Genomic DNA, 15,502 nt, shown 5'->3' with positions numbered 1-15,502 from the left:
GTTTGAAAAAAAATAAATGCATTTTTACATTTTTCGTTGCAAGATTTTGCTAATGTAAATTAGTTGTATTAACCTTTACTTATCGCGTAACATTTTTTTGAAATACGATTCCGGTAGAAAATTTTGTTTCCTATTATTCAGTGGTATTGGTTTAAATTTTCTAGTTATTTTTAACTGTTAAATATTAATAATACGTAGACACCCCTGTGTGGGGAAAGGGTTGCCTGGCAACATGGGGAAAAATATCAATATATAATGGCTGCAAAAGGATGTCAAAACGTAAGTGTCATTTTTCATTTCACCTTACAATAAGATTTTTTTACGATGGTTAGAAATTATATTCGTAAAATCGATAGTGTGGAGTATCCACCAGGTCACATTGTAAATGCTGCCAAATAAATTTTGTTGCAAAATCAAACTGTGACTAGTGTTTCACTCAACTTCTCGATTCCACGTCAATAACTTTTGAGGTATTTGAAAAAGGCCAAAGAAATGGATGTTTCTAAGCTTCAATTCACCTTTTCCTTGGGAGGATTTAAAAGAAACTAGAAATTAAGCGTATTTTTATGTAACCAGGCATTCATCGTTTCACACAGTAATCGTTTACATTCTTTCCAGGTTTTTACTGATCTTCAAGAAAATTAACTCGTCAAGTATTTGAAAAGGTCCAGTGACACTAAACATGGTTTCACTACAAGGGATACCAGAAAATGGGCACATGATTATGCTAGAAAACTTCAGTTGAAATGTCCTGAAAACTTTTCGACAAATTTGACAGCTGGGAAAGACTGGCTGGCTGGATTTTTAAACAAAGTTACTTTGACTGAGAGCCAAGTAAAAAAAAACTTTTCTGTTTTATTTTCATCAATTAAACAAATGATCAATATTGAATATTTTTTACAGAATTTTGATTTACCCAAATTCAGCTGTCTCACAGATGGTGAAAATGAACTGCTGCTCTGCTGGAAGTCATTTAACCTTTCACAAAAGCTGCGCCAAGGATTTCAACTAGACAATCAGGTCGCAAAAGAAAAACGTCAATCCTCACTGAAAAAAACAGTAAAACAACGACTTGAAGAGGAACAAATGGCCTGTGATGATTGCTTTAATGTTTAGGCTAACGATTTCTTGTGATATTTTGTCCTTTTTTTATTGTGATTATTTATCGTTGAAAATGTATTATATTACTCTGTTCTTTTTTGAAAAAAAAACAAACATTGTACTCATTATAGCAAATGTGAAAGTGTTTTAACTGCTTCTGTATGACACCCTGTTTTTCTTTTTATTCCGTTTGAAATACATGGGCCAAAATTACCGCATAAAGTTTTTTTTTGTCCTTGCAGATTAAAAATGCAAAACTAAAAAAAATTGGAATAAAAACAAAAAAACTTGGTTTGAACCCTGACTACTCTTCCCTAAATTTCATTATTTCATTGTTAGGCATTTGGTCAATGTACAAGGATAAAGGAGAGAAAATAAATATTTTCATTGGTACATTTCATATCATTACTAATTCCTGTGACTGAACTTTGTCGTAAAGAACAGATCACTCAGCACTTAAAAATAAAACATGTGATGTGTTCAACAGTAATTTCAACATAATATTCGATAAAGGGCTACCGATGTGTGATTTTGCTACCACAGAACTGACGGAATGATCCATGATTTATCCATGTAATCCGTATAAGACTAACGAGTAAAACCGAATTTCAGACGACTTTTCATAAGGTTGCGAGTCTTTTTGAAAAACCTTGGGTTTATGTCGTTGGATACTTTTTACCATACTACGGCGAAAATCAGAATCAGTACTCTCTCCGCATAATCAAAATACTTCACCGCTTAAAAAAAAAATTTTTCCTTTTCTTCTGTCAATAGGTACTACACAAATTAAGTGACACTGGGTGGAATAGAATTCCAAACCAGCGAGCTGGAGCGATAGAAAGCTCGGGCACTGTGGGTGATAGTGCGAAAAAGGAGAATTGAAAGGGCAGGGTGCAGAGCAGCCCGGACATTCCGACGGGGAATATAGACGTGAAGAAGGGACGAAAGGTAGAGTGGAGCAGAGGAGTTTGAGCAGCGGAGGGGGGGGGGCCCAGCGGACGGTCACAGCATCGACACAGGCAGCGATAGGCAAGCACAGCCAGCTTGAAATCAATTATTCGCCAAATAGGGAGCCAGTTGAGGTATTGCAGGGGACGCATCACATGCTCTCGACGACGAACGCGAAGGATGAGCCTTGCAGCAGAGTTAAGCACCATCTTCAGACGATCAAGTAGGGCAGAAGGTAGACCGCAAAATGTGCTGTGGCAGTAGTCGAGACGAGAAAGAATGAAGGCATGGACGAGGCGATGAGCAGTTGATACATCGAGGTAGCTACGTATTTTACCGATGCGATAAAGATCAAAGTACGCTCTGCGACAAACGTTCCTTATGGGAAGAGAGGGATAGATGGGAGTCGATTGTGACACCAAGGTAGTTGCACACGTCTACAGGAGGGAGGGTAGAATCACGCACAACAAGAGGGGAGGAAGGATCAAGATGCGAATGAAATTTAGAAGAAACATACATGAAGACACTCTTTTCAACATTCGGTTTCACAAGATTGAGCATAAACCACTGCTCAGCAGACTCGGCCCACGTGGAAAAAAGTGAGAGCGAAGATGGAGGTGATCTGCAGAGGCTGACATCAAGCTGGAAGAGCGTGGATGCGCTTGTGTCGCCGGAAAACTGGCTAACATCAGCATTATCACACTAAGTTGAGGATGGAAGCGATAACGTATAAGTGATGAAAAGAGTAGAGCCCAGCACAGATCCCTGGGGTACGCCGTAGCGAATAGCCAAAGGTAGTGACTCAGAGGAACCGATGCGGATAGACTGGGTACGTTAAGAGAGATAGGATGTGAACCAGGCCAGAACATCATCCCAAATCCCGCAGCGTCAGGCGATACGATCCAGGAGCCGTCGATGATCGATAGTATCGAAAGCGGCGCTGAGGTCAAGAAATAGAAGCGCAGTTGCTACTTTCCGATCAGCAACACGGCAAAGATCGTCAAAGAGCCGTAGGAGAGCAGTTTCAGTCGAAAATGTTTTTCTATAGGCCGACTGTCGATCGGGCAGTAGATCATGGGCATCAAGATGTCTCATGAGTCGACAGCTCTCTCGAATAGGTTCGAGAGGAAGGAGATATTGGACACCAGACGAAAGTTCCCAAGCACCTCACGATCAAGAGAGGGCTTCTTCAGAAGTGGAGTGACGTTGGCATGTTTCAGAGATGAAGGAAATGAAGGGGTGGACAGGGAGAGGTTGACGATGCGAGTGATAGCAGGAGCGAGTAGGCTTCGTTCAACGCGCTCTTTAGTAGTCTAGTGGGAATGGGATCCAGACTTCAGGACTTAGTGGGAGCTTCATTTATGAGAGCGACGACATCAACAGACAGAGTAGCCCAGGAGCGCAGCGGTTGAGAGTCAGAATTACTCACGAAAAATATATGTGATTCCCAATTATTACTACAACTTCATATTATGGATAGAAAGCCATTCAGTTTCAGTGCCAAAAATACCCTTTTTGTCGTATTTTTTCGCTAGTTAAACTTTAGATCACGCATTAATAAAATTATTCGTTTTTGTTGATATACAGGAACAATTGATACAATCGAAAAATTTCTCTCACTCGTGATCAGGATAGATATTGTGACGATTTCGCAGATTCGGGATTTAGTTTTATCGAAGAATTTAACACAGATACACCATTTCTATTTCTGATAATTTCTCTTATGTGATAAGCGAAATATATTCTTCGAGCTTAATTTGGTGTATTCCAGAAGACTAGAGACTATACTTCATGTTGAAGTGAGTAGTGTAGGCAAGTTGTTTCTGCGGGATACAGGGCTAGTGTCTTCATCGCATCTTCTAACATGTAAGATACGTAAAAGTAGAGCTATAATTAGTAACTGAATTGCAATGAAATAGTATAGGTCTAATTCTACCTTAGGAACCATTTATCTGCGTTTTTCCGGCTTTGAAAAGTGGTCGATTCAGTTTTCATATTATTACTTTTCTCTTTGTGCTTCGAAGTCTTCACAAAAAATAGCACGAATATTACACAGAAGCATAAATAAAGCTATTTGCAAACAAGTAGGCCTAAGTCACCAGCTTGGATAAATGTATCCTGTAAACATTAAAGAAAGAAATCTTAAAACCTAAACAAAAACAAACGTTGTGGCCACAGCAGGCAGAAAAACGCTGGGAAACTTAAACAACAGTCAGGAAGCGATTTCCTTGGGGCAATTCCGCACAGGTTAGGCTTTTTCCTGAGGAATTCCCAAGGAAAACAGGGTATCAGGAAAAGCCCTCGGGGGTGAGCATAGGTTGTTCCATGGATTCTCTTGACTTTTAACACTGAGTCCACCACTCAATGAGACCAAAAGTGGGGGTTTTGGGGGTTTACAATTTTTGGAAAAGGGTGACGAATACATCGCAGCCAGTCCCCGTATAAACCATTTTGTGCATAATTTTACGGAAAACCCAATGGTGAAATTTGAAATTTTCTAGCTAGCATAGTTTTTAAGTTATTTAATAAAAACTAAGGTATCCCCCATGAAATTCTAGCATTTTTACTGATTTTTTACATCAGTTTTCGGGCAAACCAGACCTAAAAAAAAATCTAATTTTTTTGAATGAAAGATTTTGCCCCCTTCCAGAGACATCTCGCACCGTTTTTATTTTAAACGGTTATTAGCAGAGATATTGGCAATTGAAAATCATGAAAATTTTTCGTCATTTTCTGAAGATTTTCGCCATTTACAGACGTCATTTCGCCATGCCATCTAGTGGCCGATTTAAAAAAAAATTATGGAGATCTATTCTTCTGGCCATTAATTTTTTTTCGAACTCGAACCATCGATAGCCAACCAAGCCCAGCTGTTTTACATCGATTCCATTCTTTTCTCAACAATCAATAGAAACAAATTAATGGCCAGAAGAATAGATCTTCCTTGCTGTTTTCAATATCGGCCGCTAGATGGCGTGAGGTTGGAAATGAGGTTGTGGACCGGGGTCGAGGCTGGAAATTATCGATTACTTGTGGCCTCCTATTGTATTTGAAATTGAAAACTTGTAAGCAGAGGATATCAAGCAGGGTGAATTAGCAGATTGTCATCCGAAAATTATTGCCCTCAAGGAAGATCTCAAATTCACTCGTGAGTACCTTAGTGAAGCACCAAAAGGATCTATTGAACACGTCCTTACCATTCCTGTTCAAACGGCCAGTAACACAATAAAACGTTATGGTAAAAATAGAAAAGACGGAAGCCAGACTATGATTGTCGAGTTGACGGCATTCGAGACCAGCTATACGGTCGACCATAAACCATGCAAAATAGAGTTTAAGGCAACGGTTCTATAATGATTTGTAGTTCGGCTTTTTATTTCAAATATCTTGATTTGTTTATTTATAAAAGAAAAATTTTGTATTTAACATAATTTCAAAATTTCTTTTAGAAATTATGTTGTAATTGTTCCTTACTTAAATAGCTATAGGCTCAATTTTTTTGTTAATTCTAAAATGGACCATTCCCCATTTTCTGACCCCGTCTAAAGTAGGGCAGGCGTTTTTCCAAAGTAACCCTGGTACAAGAAAAAACACTCAAAATTAAAATCGCTTTAACTTCGGCAATTTTTATTATAAAGAAAAAACAAAAAATCGGGAGGTGGGGGGAGACAAAAATGATTTATTTTCTAAAAAAATTAACAAATTCGTATGCAGGGGATGAGAGATAATGGGAAAAACCGGAGGTGTACAAAGTGGGAACGGTCTACCCTATGAGTGTTTATGTTTTAACCGTGACAATTGACATCGTTGCCGACATCAAATACCAGCGAATTTACCAGTAGGCGACATGTTTCTGAACGATAAGGATAAGGCAGCATTAGTTGGTCTCCTAGGAAAACTAAATTTTCTGCATGCATGCATTACTGCTAATCATCTTTAGCGCGTTACGTATGTGATCCAAGTCGGGCCCATTGCCGTTAGTTTTCTCTTTTCATATTGTTCATCCAACATAGTGTTGTTTGTAACCGTAACTCTTCTTTGTTTTTCCACCACTAGATGGTGCGTGTTGTCACTTATCCCTTCTTCACGACCTACCATTTTTTAGTGTTGCAGACGAACTATCTCTTTTTATCTTTTTACAAAACCCCAAAAAGTGTCATTTTCTCTGTGATCAAAGAAGTATTTAATTAAAAAATCATTTCCAACTCAAAGTAACTTTATGTGTAACAACATATAGCACCCACGCCACACTCCTTTATTCCTCATATATTTGTTTCCTACGTAACCGACGAATCTATATTTTGAGCAATACCGTCTACGTATTATTTATCACCACTTACTCGCGTAGAGTAAAATTTACGTAATGGTTCGATTTGCTGTATATTGCGGCTCCCAGCTCGATCCCAACGTAGATGGGAGATAAAGACAGATATATGAAAAATTTAAAATATCTATAAATGCAAATCTATAAATGGTGTATTTATGAAAGTTTACAAAAGTGATAACCGTTTACTGACGTTCATCGCCTCTGTGTTGATGTCGCCGGTTTAGATATGGTAGGATTCGTCGTTCTCTTCTCAATAGTGTTCTTTAAAATTTGTGCAGATATCCGTTGCGTTCCTCAGTTAATTTAAAAAAGGTCATTCATACGGATTTATCTTTGTAGAAGTTGATTAAGTTCCTCATGTCTTCTTATAAATTTATCTTCTCTTGTCGTCGGAAATTCATCTCCAATTCTTCTGCCATCGCGTTTAGATCTCTCTGAGAGATAATAATAAGACATTAAGACAGAGATTTAGACATTAGTAAATTTTAAAGATTGCGAACGGTAAAAAAGGACAGTACCTTGGATTGATTCAGATGTTCATTTCTTGTTGTTGTGGAGCAACTCTAGGTCTTCCGATTCTGTCTTTGTTGTTAGAGGTGTAATCTTAAATTATTTTCTATTTGGGATTATTATTAATAAAGCCCTGAAGTTGGTCTATTACAGGTCTGTTATAGTCGAGCGGTTGTCTGTGTTGACGATCGCCATACTTTACATCAATTAAAATGGTTTTAATTGTTTGTTTCACAAGTTTTCAAACATCTATCAGCAGAAAACAGCAATTAACCTAATTGGCGAGAAGGCAGACATGCGTACAATTGTTTTTAAAGTGATCTTTCCCTTGTTGATCATCAATAATATGTGGTTCTTGTGCAGCAGGATCTTCATAATTAACTTGTCTTTGATTTGCAATCGGTTGGTCTATTTGTTCTCCCCTTATTTCTTTTTCTCGTAATTGCGCAGTTTGGGACAGTGTTACAACTTGAATTTTTTGCAATCTATTGAATTGATCTGAAAACAACATCTAAGTTCCAAATCGGAATCTCTCCTGCAAGCGTTATTCATTTTGTTCGTAATCGGTAGCTATAAAGGTAGTGCTAACCTTCGATTCGGTTCAGTTCTAATTTTTTTTCCTTTAGCTATCGATGTACGCGCGTAAGCCGCCAAACCGGCTTAACGGCAAATCCCCTTTTATTTTTAGTCTTAAATTTACACAAGTGAAATGAGTATAAAAATTCATCAAAAATGTATCTATACCCATCCGATAATTGACGATAATTTACCCAACCTATTAGCGTTGGTAAGGGAGTGGAGGCTGTAAGGGAGTTTGCACAACGGGCCTTATTTACACTAGGCCCACTGATGACCGGCCCTGGACGGGCTAATGTTACTAGTTGTATATAATAAGTATATAAGCGTTGGTCGTTAAATTTTGGGAAAGTTGAATCGCTTCTTCTTGCTTCTATATTGGGGTAGTCATCATAGAAGGAAGAAAAATTGTATTGGCTGCACTGGCAAATTTGCCGACAACTTTAATGTCGGAGGGATATTCAGGTCAATCAAAGTGTCCATATCGTCCGGGTTGCTGTTATATGTAAGGAAGGGAGGAATTATTTGATATCATCCATCAAATATTAAAGAATGACAAACGCTTTGTTTCATAAATTGCAACAATTGTTATAGGAGAAGTTTTTCCACAATTCAACAAATTTATGCAACTTTCCTGAAAACAAGTAGTAAAAGAATGATTTATTAAGACATACAGAAAAGAATGACTAACCAGTTGAGCTTTTTCAGAGTTTTTTTGCAGCGCATTTTTTTATTCCTCAAATGAAACAAATTTTTTGTCAGGTTTTCCAAAATTAACATTCTTTACTACGAACTAATGGGACACTTTGTTCCTTGTTGGTAACCAACAGCATATAAGAGTTCTGTTCCCTTTGCATGGAACACTGCCTTCCGGAATGGGAAACGGCGAATTAACAATCTACAGCTTAATCCACTGGGATAGCTTTTCAATTGCATCATCGAAGAAAGCTTTGGTAAAAAAACTCGTTATTTAGTATTTACTTAAGTTTATCCCGCAATTCTTTTTGGTTATGGAAATGACCTGACAGACAGTTCCTCTTGATGACTTCCAAAAAATAGCACTGATTAATGACTGTGACCTTTGGAATAAAACATTTCTTGCATTGTTACTTGTTCTACGTGATGGTCGAGTTCATCGGTTACTGGTAAGAAAGTCCGGTTGAGATGGCGAATGACCACACTTTTATTAATTTTTTGACAATTGAGCCCAATTCGGATTTTTTATAATTTATATAAATTTTTGTCTTTGCTTTCAGAATGCCAGGTGGAGAAAACAAGCAAAACCGCACGAAAATATGCTGAGAGCGAGATTTACCTTATTTTGGCTAAGGCTCGTTTCCGTGGCAGTCAATTACACCACGCATCATACTAGACCACTGCGGGGGAAATGCAGCGTGAGGCAGAATGGCTTCGTTGAATTGCTGTCCATACACTTGCTTGGGAAAAGGCAGTAGATTAAACCAGGGCCGCAGAGTATGTTGTTGATCAAGCAATTATTTTAGTAGATTTTGCTGTATCCGTCCCTCAAGCAACTGTAGCTGGTGCTCCTCTGACTTTTCCTGTTTGACTATCGGCCGTCGTTTTGCTCTAGCCCCAATATAAAGAACATCTGCTGTCTAAAAGCATACCAAGGCTAACCGTCTACTAATATTCTGTTACTTCAACGATTGTAGTTCACAAACCTTCAATAAATATCTCTTATATTCTTAGAACTTCATTGTTTCCTTCATGTATCAATGGACTTTACTTCGATACAGAAGTGTTTGTATGCATAAATAAATCACCTCGGCACAATTTCCCCCGAAATTACCACAAAGTGGTAAGCGCCGAGCAATCGAATGCAGTTTGATGCAGCTTATGCAGCAGTTGATGCAGCTTGATGCAGCAAAATGGGATTTTGGAGTTGCTGCTTTCAAAACCTGTGGAATCACTAGAAATGCCTTGTGCTTGTTCACAAAATGATAAATAAAACCAATTCAATTACTCGTTTAAGTTTGAAAAAACGTGAAAAACAACTAATCTTTCGACGTAAGCAAACGTCTCGTATTCAAGGGAGAATTTCCTTCTCAGCAGATCCAATAGCATAGGTCGCCGTACTTTGCCACAATGCAGGAATTAGACGAAGGATGAAGGAAAAACAATCACCACATGGAATACATTTGAAATTAAACAAAAATTTCCTCATAAATGATCCAGTATTCGGTTTTGCGGTTTTGCCGCAGTGCAGTTGATTGATGCTTGGCATATGGTGGTTCTCTGCGTGTTATCCGGTGAAGCTCTCTCCTTGTCCGAACTGGACTGGCGTTAATGCCTGACATTATGATTGTGCTATCCTTTACATATGAAGAAAAAGTCCACCTTAAAGATGTGAAACACAAAAAACGCCGTCAACATTGCGGAGAAGCAAAGTAAATGGAAAACTAACTAATTACTGACTTTAGGTGGAAAAAGACCAAAAAGTGATTAACCTTTTACAACAACGTATTAGGTGGAGTAGGACTTGTGCCCCTTTTTCCAGGACATCTTCAAACAATTCAAATGTGGTTTTACAGAAAGTTATTTATTTTACTGAAGTCACATGCCATTTTTCTGGATCTACTAAATTTCGCGTTGTGAAGCGAAATCTTGGCAATTGGTGGGGATTTATCCTTGGGCATTACTGCGAAAACTCCTTCATTCACCTTGTAATAAATTTGCTGCGCGGGATAAATAGATTTTAAAAATGTTGCCTTCTCTTTACACGTGAAGGTGGGTTAGTGGGTGGGATAACCACCACCCCCTCCCCCCCCCCCCCCCCCAACAGTAACAATAGTGGTCGTTGTAAGACATTTCCACACTGCGGTGACTTGATTTACACAAAGCTAAGAAAAAACCAACAACATACATAGCTAAAAAAACTCGTTTTCTACCTTATATCGACGGTACGGAGAGTGGGGCTATAAGGCCTGGGGGCAGGTAGCTCATATCTAAATAATTAATGTAATTTGTCAATAACAATTTCCATTTTTTAACCGTGTATGCGCTATAAAAACGCAAATTTAAATTTAAAGTTTGGATTTTGTATCACTTACGGTTTGAAAAAAAAAAATAAATGCATTTTTACATTTTTCGTTGCAAGATTTTGCTAATGTAAATTAGTTGTAATAACCTTTACTTATCGCGTAACATTTTTTTGAAATACGATTCCGGTAGAAAATTTTGTTTCCTATTATTCAGTGGTATTGGTTTAAATTTTCTAGTAATTTTTAACTGTTAAATATTAATAATACGTAGACACCCCTGTGTGGGGAAAGGGTTGCCTGGCAACATGGGGCAAAATATCAATATATAATGGCTGCAAAAGGATGTCAAAACGTAAGTGTCATTTTTCATTTCACCTTACAATAAGATTTTTTAACGATGGTTAGAAATTATATTCGTAAAATCGATAGTGTGGAGTATCCACCAGGTCACATTGTAAATGCTGCCAAATAAATTTTGTTGCAAAATCAAACTGTGACTAGTGTTTCACTCAACTTCTCGATTCCACGTCAATAACTTTTGAGGTATTTGAAAAAGGCCAAAGAAATGGATGTTTCTAAGCTTCAATTCACCTTTTCCTTGGGAGGATTTAAAAGAAACTAGAAATTAAGCGTATTTTTATGTAACCAGGCATTCATCGTTTCACACAGTAATCGTTTACATTCTTTCCAGGTTTTTACTGATCTTCAAGAAAATTAACTCGTCAAGTATTTGAAAAGGTCCAGTGACACTAAACATGGTTTCACTACAAGGGATACCAGAAAATGGGCACATGATTATGCTAGAAAACTTCAGTTGAAATGTCCTGAAAACTTTTCGACAAATTTGACAGCTGGGAAAGACTGGCTGGCTGGATTTTCAAACAAAGTTACTTTGACTGAGAGCCAAGTAAAAAAAAACTTTTCTGTTTTATTTTCATCAATTAAACAAATGATCAATATTGAATATTTTTTACAGAATTTTGATTTACCCAAATTCAGCTGTCTCACAGATGGTGAAAATGAACTGCTGCTCTGCTGGAAGTCATTTAACCTTTCACAAAAGCTGCGCCAAGGATTTCAACTAGACAATCAGGTCGCAAAAGAAAAACGTCAATCCTCACTAAAAAAACAGTAAAACAACGACTTCAAGAGGAACAAATGGCCTGTGATGATTGCTTTAATGTTTAGGCTAACGATTTCGTGTGATATTTTGTCCTTTTTTTATTGTGATTATTTATCGTTGAAAATGTATTATATTACTCTGTTCTTTTTTGAAAAAAAAACAAACATTGTACTCATTATAGCAAATGTGAAAGTGTTTTAACTGCTTCTGTATGACACCCTGTTTTTCTTTTTAATCCGTTTGAAATACATGGGCTGTTTTGCCCCTTACAGAAAAGCTTCTTGTCCCGTTGTAGGGGCTTTTTGATACATTTCAGATTTTTGTTTAAATGAGGAACAACACAAATAAAAAGTAAAGAAGAAAACCAACAAAATTACCGCATAAAGTTTTTTTTTTGTCCTTGCAGATTAAAAATGCAAAACTAAAAAAAATTGGAATAAAAACAAAAAACTTGGTTTGAACCCTGACTACTCTTCCCTACATTTCATTATTTCATTGTTAGGCATTTGGTCAATGTACAAGGATAAAGGAGAGAAAATAAATATTTTCATTGGTACATTTCATATCATTACTAATTCCTGTGACTGAACTTTGTCGTAAAGAACAGATCACTCAGCACTTAAAAATAAAACATGTGATGTGTTCAACATTAATTTCAACATAATATTCGATAAAGGGCTACCGATGTGTGATTTTGCTACCACAGAACTGACGGAATGATTCATGATTTATCCATGTAATCCGTATAAGACTAACGAGTAAAACCGAATTTCAGACGACTTTTCATAAGGTTGCGAGTCTTTTTGAAAAACCTTGGGTTTATGTCGTTGGATACTTTTTACCATACTACGGCGAAAATCAGAATCAGTACTCTCTCCGCATAATCAAAATACTTCACCGCTTTAAAAAAAAAATTTCCTTTTTCTTCTGTCAATAGGTACTACACAAATTAAGTGACACTGGGTGGAATAGAATTCCAAACCAGCGAGCTGGAGCGATAGAAAGCTCGGTCACTGTGGGTGATAGTGCGAAAAAGGAGAATTGAAAGGGCAGGGTGCAGAGCAGCCCGGACATTCCGACGGGGAATATAGACGTGATGAAGGGACGAAAGGTAGAGTGGAGCAGAGGAGTTTGAGTAGCGGAGGGGGGGCCCAGCGGACGGTCACAGCATCGACACAGGCAGCGATAGGCAAGCACAGCCAGCTTGAAATCAATTATTCGCCAAATAGGGAGCCAGTTGAGGTATTGCAGGGGACGCATCACATGCTCTCGACGACGAACGCGAAGGATGAGCCTTGCAGCAGAGTTAAGCACCATCTTCAGACGATCAAGTAGGGCAGAAGGTAGACCGCAAAATGTGCTGTGGCAGTAGTCGAGACGAGAAAGAATGAAGGCATGGACGAGGCGATGAGCAGTTGATACATCGAGGTAGCTACGTATTTTACCGATGCGATAAAGATCAAAGTACGCTCTGCGACAAACGTTCCTTATGGGAAGAGAGGGATAGATGGGAGTCGATTGTGACACCAAGGTAGTTGCACACGTCTACAGGAGGGAGGGTAGAATCACGCACAACAAGAGGGGAGGAAGGATCAAGATGCGAATGAAATTTAGAAGAAACATACATGAAGACACTCTTTTCAACATTCGGTTTCACAAGATTGAGCATAAACCACTGCTCAGCAGACTCGGCCCACGTGGAAAAAAGTGAGAGCGAAGATGGAGGTGATCTGCAGAGGCTGACATCAAGCTGGAAGAGCGTGGATGCGCTTGTGTCGCCGGAAAACTGGCTAACATCAGCATTATCACACTAAGTTGAGGATGGAAGCGATAACGTATAAGTGATGAAAAGAGTAGAGCCCAGCACAGATCCCTGGGGTACGCCGTAGCGAATAGCCAAAGGTAGTGACTCAGAGGAACCGATGCGGATAGACTGGGTACGTTAAGAGAGATAGGATGTGAACCAGGCCAGAACATCATCCCAAATCCCGCAGCGTCAGGCGATACGATCCAGGAGCCGTCGATGATCGATAGTATCGAAAGCGGCGCTGAGGTCAAGAAATAGAAGCGCAGTTGCTACTTTCCGATCAGCAACACGGCGAAGATCGTCAAAGAGCCGTAGGAGAGCAGTTTCAGTCGAAAATGTTTTTCCTATAGGCCGACTGTCGATCGGGCAGTAGATCATGGGCATCAAGATGTCTCATGAGTCGACAGCTCTCTCGAATAGGTTCGAGAGGAAGGAGATATTGGACACCAGACGAAAGTTCCCAAGCACCTCACGATCAAGAGAGGGCTTCTTCAGAAGTGGAGTGACGTTGGCATGTTTCAGAGATGAAGGAAATGAAGGGGTGGACAGGGAGAGGTTGACGATGCGAGTGATAGCAGGAGCGAGTAGGCTTCGTTCAACGCGCTCTTTAGTAGTCTAGTGGGAATGGGATCCAGACTTCAGGACTTAGTGGGAGCTTCATTTATGAGAGCGACGACATCAACAGACAGAGTAGCCCAGGAGCGCAGCGGTTGAGAGTCAGAATTACTCACGAAAAATATATGTGATTCCCAATTATTACTACAACTTCATATTATGGATAGAAAGCCATTCAGTTTCAGTGCCAAAAATACCCTTTTTGTCGTATTTTTTCGCTAGTTAAACTTTAGATCACGCATTAATAAAATTATTCGTTTTTGTTGATATACAGGAACAATTGATACAATCGAAAAATTTCTCTCACTCGTGATCAGGATAGATATTGTGACGATTTCGCAGATTCGGGATTTAGTTTTATCGAAGAATTTAACACAGATACACCATTTCTATTTCTGATAATTTCTCTTATGTGATAAGCGAAATATATTCTTCGAGCTTAATTTGGTGTATTCCAGAAGACTAGAGACTATACTTCATGTTGAAGTGAGTAGTGTAGGCAAGTTGTTTCTGCGGGATACAGGGCTAGTGTCTTCATCGCATCTTCTAACATGTAAGATACGTAAAAGTAGAGCTATAATTAGTAACTGAATTGCAATGAAATAGTATAGGTCTAATTCTACCTTAGGAACCATTTATCTGCGTTTTTCCGGCTTTGAAAAGTGGTCGATTCAGTTTTCATATTATTACTTTTCTCTTTGTGCTTCGAAGTCTTCACAAAAAATAGCACGAATATTACACAGAAGCATAAATAAAGCTATTTGCAAACAAGTAGGCCTAAGTCACCAGCTTGGATAAATGTATCCTGTAAACATTTAAGAAAGAAATCTTAAAACCTAAACAAAAACAAACGTTGTGGCCACAGCAGGCAGAAAAACGCTGGGAAACTTAAACAACAGTCAGGAAGCGATTTCCTTGGGGCAATTCCGCACAGGTTAGGCTTTTTCCTGAGGAATTCCCAAGGAAAACAGGGTATCAGGAAAAGCCCTCGGGGGTGAGCATAGGTTGTTCCATGGATTCTCTTGACTTTTAACACTGAGTCCACCACTCAATGAGACCAAAAGTGGGGGTTTTGGGGGTTTACAATTTTTGGAAAAGAGTGACGAATACATCGCAGCCAGTCCCCGTATAAACCATTTTGTGCATAATTTTACGGAAAACCCAATGGTGAAATTTGAAATTTTCTAGCTAGCATAGTTTTTTAGTTATTTAATAAAAACTAAGGTATCCCCCATGAAATTCTAGCATTTTTACTGATTTTTTACATCAGTTTTCGGGCAAACCAGACCTAAAAAAAATCTAATTTTTTTGAATGAAAGATTTCGCCCCCTTCCAGAGACATCTCGCACCGTTTTTATTTTAAACGGTTATTAGCAGAGATATTGGCAATTGAAAATCATGAAAATTTTTCGTCATTTTCTGAAGATTTTCGCCATTTACAGACGTCATTTCGCCATGCCATCTAGTGGCCGATTTAAAAAAAAATTATGGAG

The 15,502-nt window shown here is 38.5% G+C and overlaps 1 long non-coding RNA gene across 2 annotated transcripts; it reads left to right on the top strand.

Moving 5' to 3' along the window:
* The first annotated feature begins 244 nt into the window (after positions 1 to 244).
* Positions 245 to 1,255, top strand: LOC124190182. 2 transcript variants are annotated; one of them, XR_006872877.1, is made up of 3 exons: positions 245 to 279; positions 619 to 834; positions 904 to 1,255. It is a non-coding gene; the product is annotated as an uncharacterized LOC124190182 (long non-coding RNA). The 2 variants fall into 2 exon arrangements; XR_006872876.1 differs by lacking the exon at positions 245 to 279 and adding an exon at positions 337 to 470.
* The last annotated feature ends 14,247 nt before the right edge of the window (positions 1,256 to 15,502 follow it).

This window comes from Daphnia pulex, chromosome 3, assembly GCF_021134715.1.
Source record: "Daphnia pulex isolate KAP4 chromosome 3, ASM2113471v1".
Lineage (NCBI taxonomy): Eukaryota > Metazoa > Arthropoda > Branchiopoda > Diplostraca > Daphniidae > Daphnia > Daphnia pulex.
This window is presented reverse-complemented; position numbering and strand designations above follow the sequence as displayed.